This window comes from Megascapheus bottae, chromosome 22 (assembly GCF_031878675.1).
Source record: "Megascapheus bottae isolate mThoBot1 chromosome 22, mThoBot2.hap1, whole genome shotgun sequence".
NCBI lineage: Eukaryota > Metazoa > Chordata > Mammalia > Rodentia > Geomyidae > Megascapheus > Megascapheus bottae.
The window spans coordinates 32,020,617-32,027,203 of record NC_143530.1 but is presented as its reverse complement, the minus strand read 5'-3'; the positions used below and the strand labels follow the sequence as shown (position 1 = coordinate 32,027,203).

The window sequence follows — 6,587 nt, the reverse complement described above, 5'->3', positions numbered from 1 at the left end:
GTATTTTTTGTTTCCTGTCACTGTTATGTCCCTCCTGCTGTCCACATTATCTCTCAAACCAGGCACACTAGGCTATCAGATGAAGTGACACAGTCTAGAGCCTCATGCCCTTTCACAGCATTCTCAAAAAAATGAAGTTTTGATATTCCATGCCCCCTTTTTATCTAAATCCTGAATATTCCAACAATGAAGGGGGAAGCTGGGAGTAGGGTCTCCCATGTTATCTTGATAAGTCACAAGAAAAGTATTCAAGAGATGATTTGTAATAGCATGGAGATGTGATACACAAAGTTAGATGGACTAAAGACAAGGTTGTAGTTTACAACCTTAAACTCTTGCTCCGAAGTCACCTGCTCTAACAGAGAAAAATTTGAAGTATTTAAACGAACATCATATTCACAAATTATTTATAGTATGGACTCTCTGATGGCGCAGGAGAACTGATCTGTGCCTGAACGACTTCCCACATTCGATATATATATATAAAGCTTCATCCCCAGAATGGATTCTCTGATGCAGAATGAGGGCTGAGCTCCTTTTGAAGGATTTGCCACATTCGTTACACTGGTAAAGTTCTTCTCCATTGTGAATTCTCTGATGCCTGATGAGGTTTGAGCTAAGACTGAAGGCTTTCTCACATTCATTGCATTCATAGGGCTTCTCTCCACTGTATATTCTCTGATTGGTAATCAGCTCTGAGAACTGCCTGAAAGCTTTCACACATTTGTTACATTCATAGAGTCTCCTGTATGAATTCGCTGATATCTAATAAACTTTGAGCTCTGACTTAAGGTTTTCCTGTACTCCTTACACGCATAGGGCTTCTCACCAGTGTGAATTCTTTGATGTATAATGAGGTATGAACTTTGATTGAATGTTTTGCCACACTCATTACATTTACAAGCTTTTTCACCAGTATGAATTTTCCGATGTCTAATGAGAGCTGAGCTCTGATTGAAGGTTTTCCCACATTCACTGCATTCATGTAATTTCTCACCACTATGAATTTGCTGGTGAATAATAAGACATGACCTCAAACTGAAGGCCTTCCCTCACTGGTTATTCTTATAGGGCTTTTCTCTCCAGTAGGGATTCTCTGGTGTTGAGTGATAATGCTGCTTGAAGCTATGCCCCCTGAGATCACATCTACGAGGTCTTACTTCTGACAGGTTACAGAGTTGGTACTTAGAATCAAGCATCTCTGAGGCTCATCATCACGGTCTTTCTTTGCTAAAGATTTGTGTGTGAAGATCACTTGCCTGCAGCTGTCCCCACGGGGAGGGAATCTTAACTTCTCCCAGGTAACACTTCCTTGCTGCCACTCTAAATTGTTCTCCTGTGCATCGACTCCACCAAGTGAAGTTTCCTGACAGACTTCCTGTGATTTTTTTACCTCTGAAATTATATTATTTGCTGTTTAATTGTTCTCACAATCTACAATGGTAACACTTTTAGAGGAATAGAAGGTTTCCAGGACTTCAATTGTGTCTTCAGAGGCTGCCGCTAGATGTTAGCTAATTCCTTGGATGTTCTTAGATGGGTCAAATCCTTCCACGGCACCACTGGTTCCTGTGGATTGGTTGGGATCTGTTGTCCTGGATCATCAAACTCTTTCTCCAGATCCTCCAGGAGGGTCACAGCTTCCTCACCTCTTCTTGGACTATGTTGCTGAACCATATCTGCAGCTCCTTGAGCAGAATGCTCAAGAACTGCTCTAGCACCAGCAGGTCGAGGATCTGCTCCTTGGTGTGCAACTCTGGCATTTGCCACCCTTGGCAAAGCTCTTAGAGTCAGCCCAAAGCCTCCCAAGGCCCCGGTGACTCATGGTAGCAAAACTTCTTGAGCTGCTGGCAAAACAGTTCTTGGCAGGCCTGAGTGCTTCCATTCTGTTTAAATGTATGACTCCAGAAAAGCCATCTTCTACTTTTACCAGTAGTAAGCCTTGCTCCAGATGATCCTGAGTTGAAGTTGCTCTGGATTCCACAACCATTCTGGGCTGAAGCAGCTTAACCAAAAGCTCAGGGCAAGCAGCTCTGTGCGTGCTGGAGAACTGAGTAATCTTTCCGCGAAGCCCAGGAGATGCCAGAACATCAACAGCCAACTCAGAGTGGCAAACCACAAAGGGAAAAGTTAATTTTCTATAGTTACATCACATTGGTCCTCAGTGTTATATGGTGAGGAGAAAAAGAGAGAGGAAGGGGGAGAGAACCATCTGTGGACCTATATACCACTATCATAGAATCAAACACATGTGTCTCTATAGTTCTAGAACAAGTGAAAGGGACAAAAATATTTAAGAAATAATGGCCAAGACCATGCATGCTGAGACATGTCTACAATCCCAGTATTCAGAATCAGAGTTGTGAATGGGAGTTAGAGACCAGCCAAGAGTGAACAACACACACTGTTTCACAACCTACAAAAACCTATAGAAACACACACACACACACACACGCACACACACACACACAGAAAAAGAGCCAAAAATGTTGAAAAAAAATTCTCAGCAAGATTTTTGAGTGACTCACTTTTTTTTGCACATTCATTCATGGGTGTGTGATAGTTAAGGATTTATGTGTCATAAATCAATAAGACCATCCCAATATTCTGATCTACATTTGCTCCAAAAATTCTATCAATTCACTTCATATGCAATATTTTCTCTCACATTCATAAAATATCCACATACTCAGATGCTGCATCAAATTGAGATTTTAGTTTGATACCACAAAAAGCCATTTTTTCCTCTTCAGCGTAAAACTCAGAGGTATGAGACCCACAGGGAATAATCCATTTTGTTGATTTTGATGTTACTAATGCATTTATAGCACTTATTTTACTTTTGACACAGGAAGCAATGTAGTCATTATGAAAGGAAGTTACTTTCTGTATTTTTATCTATCTCTCTCTCTATATATATTTCCCTTACAGAAAACATCTACAAATAACGTTTTAGTATTTATGTTTGCTGTTTATATTGCCTTCCATTGATCTGTTTTTATTGAGAGTGATGGTGAAGGATATGGGATATTGAGATTGTTTTGAAGTTTTGTTTAATATATATATATATATATATCACTACAGTTAGTCCTGGTTGGAAATATGTGTCCATGTTAGTTTAGTCAATGTTTATTGGGAGTTAAAATTCTCATGCAGGAGAAACTTTTAATGACTGTAGAAATTCAGATTGAGTTAATGCATAACTGAAATATGGAGCACGTACCTGATGATATTTAAAATGGAATAGGATGTGGAGCAAGATTGATATATATTAATCAGTGCATGTCAGAAGAAGTCTAGAACATTGGATAAAAATAAATAGTAGCTTTTATAATTGTTAGTATAACTAATTATCCCAATCACAATGTATACCATGTTATTATTTCACTTCATCAGACTATTACAGAAAGTAGAGATTAGCATTAAAAAAAAATGGGTGATCACATAATTAGAAAAGGCCAGAAGTAGTGCTGTGGCTCAAGTGACAGAGCACTAGCCTTGATCAAAACTATCCAAGGAGATTGCTCAGGCCCTGAGTTCAAGCCCCAGGACCAGCAAAATAATATTAATAATAATAATAGGTGGTGTGTATACTTATTCATGTATGCCTGGTATAAGAGTGGCCATACAACATAGATAAATAGCACTTTAGAACCTGTTCAAATAAATGTCACTCAGTGGAAATTATGGAAAGTAACATTTAAAGCATAGCTCCTTGTTTTATTTATATACTTAAACAGTTCTCCAACTAGGAAATATGTTCATGTACTATGGCAATGTGATGTGTGCATTTTTACTTATTCTGAATTTCTTTTTTTTTGTTTTGTTTTTGTCTTTTTTTATTGTAATTAGTAAAAGGGTTACATGATATTTGCCAGATAGAAGGTGCATTAATTCATATACATTGATACCCTTTCACATGTCTTGGTACCCATTACCCCCCCCCCACACCCCCCACCCATCTTGGTTTTCCCCCCTTCCCTATCAAATTTATTCTGAATTTCTTATGTCTCTGGCATATACAAATATTTGCATTGAAAAGAGAAATATTCCCCTGGTCAGTGGATAAATAATTTATATGAAAATACTTTGCCTAATGCCAAAATGCTTGTCACCTGCATATTTGGGCATTGCTTTAATTCCAGTTATATGTACAATTTTACAACTATTATGTACAAAATAACAGTGTTATATGTCATCCAAAATTGAGCAAATTGACATAATTCCATGAAGATTATCTAGATAACATCCTAGCAGAAAGCAGTTTCCTGCCTAAGTGTTGTAAGTATGTGTGTACATGTGTGTGCATGTATGTGTGCTTGTGATGGTACTATGGCTAGACCACAGAGCCTGAGTGCTGTTTATTAGCTGTTTTGCTAAAGTCTGGTACTCTACTACTTGAGCCACAGGTCGATTTCTGGCTTTGTGGTCATTAACTGGAAATAAAAGGCCCATGGACTTTTCTGACTGGGCTGACTTTGAACTGGAATCCTTGGATTTCAGTCTCTTGAGTAGCTAGGATTATGAGAATGAGACACTGGTAACTCACCAGTTAACTCATTATTATCTCATATAATGAATTTCCGACATTTGTTTCTCCCAAATGAAACTTTGCCCACGTTGGTCATGTTTTCTTCCTTCCCCAGAGTCCCTTGCAACCCTCATCTCATGTTCTGCTTAGATAATTCTACCTTCCTAGAATTCAAAGATAAGTGAACTCACTCTCAGCTCTTCACAGTCATCTTAGTCATTGTTTTTAATATAGAACCCTCAGTTGCATCAGAGTGCCTTTCAGTTCAAATGGTAGGGAAAGCCACTTACTCCAGGTTAATCCCCTCAGTCGATGACATTCACAGATTTGCTTGTAAACTTCAATCTCTAAGTGTGGCCACTCTGACAGCTATGACAATTTGAATTGTTGCAATTAAAACCACTATGATCAGAACGTATGTTTAAGGTGTCATTGGCATTTGAGCCTGTGCTACTCACCTGAAGGCTACAGGTCATGTTTCTGGTATCTATCACACTCATCCTTCAAGCAGATTAAGAAGCTCTAAGTCTCTGTGTTTAAACATATCCAAGGCACAGAATCTTGTCACCTGACTGGTATTCTGGAGAGTTGTATGTGCTACTTTCTCATGCTATTTAAATGACATACAACTTTAGGAAATAAAAGGTATATGGAATGAAAAGCATAAGTGATAACAAGCTCATACTACTCATCTTGATAGATGTTTCAAAACAGAATTTCTGAACACTGGATGCCTACCACTGTTAATTGCTCTAAACACTCAGATTTCAACTTTAGTGATTCCTTGAACCACAGATCTGATTCCTTTATCTTTATCTAGGGATGATTGTATTTTTAAAATCCACTTACTATTCAATCTAGAGAAACATATTTCTGTCTCACCTCTAATCTTATGGACCTAGGTGGGAAGCAAAAATCCTAACACAATTAAGCTCTTATAGCCTAATCATTTCCTCAGTTTTCTGTACATATAGTTCTTGACTTTGGATGGGTGGACTTAGGATTTTCATCATTATAATGGTGCAAACTCATTAGACATTGTACTATGTGTTTAGAATGTGGGTCTTTTCTCAGCATATATATGGCAGTGACCTATGTGATATGATTCAATGTGATGCAATGTCCTGATACAGGGAAGCCCAGTTACCACTGTTCTACAAAGTACTGTGAGCTGATCTACAACACCTGGAAGAATAGGTGCAAGATTTGCATGTTCAGCTCATAAATTTTCAAACATAGGATGAGTTTATAGGGACTTAACTCCAATATAAGTTAAGATGCACCTGTATAATACTTAAAATATCAAAAATGCTTAAAACAAAATGTAAGACTCATTAGAGATTACCAGAAAAAAAATCTGGCTTTGATTGATCATTGCATCACTGGTTTATTCATTCAAGTGACTCAGTAGCAGACTTAGTGGTTATAGACATGTCACTTATGCACCCCTGATGTGGGGTACAATGATATTTGCTGACGTCATGATCACCGTGGGCTACGTGACATATGGAAATGGAGAAAGTAAGACAGAAATGGTTGCATTACACATTTCCAGAGATTTGGGAGGCCTGGATAGCTCCCATTACTTGAAAGTCTTTGCTGGGTGGTAGAAAATGGAAGCTAATTCTACAAAAGAGGTTGCCACTTTCTCTTGATTGCACTAGTGTTTGGAAAACAAGTGCAAGAAGAGATGGCAGAGACAAGAGGAAGAGGAGGAGGAGGAGAAGGAGGGGAGAGAGAGAGAGAGAGAGAGAGAGAGAGAGAGAGAGAGAGAGAGAGAGAGAGAGAGAGAGAGAGAGAGAGAGAGAGAGAGAGAGAGAGAGAGAGAGAATGGAGCCAAGTCTTTGAGTTTACAGATGCAAATCTCGGCCCAGGGGTGGATCACAGCAGATTAAAGGTTTCTGGGTGGAGTGTGTTCCTCCTGTCCAGATGGTTGTCTGTGTCTTCCAAGAACGCTGATTCATGTGAGAAACAACAGGGGAGGATCTCATGCCATCCCCAGCTCAGCCCCCATGGTGTGTGTGTGTGTGTGTGTGTGTGTGTGTGTGTGTGTGTG

The 6,587-nt window shown here is 39.0% G+C and overlaps 1 pseudogene; it reads right to left on the bottom strand.

Moving 5' to 3' along the window:
• Positions 1-396: 396 nt before the first annotated feature.
• On the bottom strand, positions 397-1,990 carry LOC150048473 (zinc finger protein 397 pseudogene; annotated as a pseudogene).
• Positions 1,991-6,587: the final 4,597 nt, after the last annotated feature.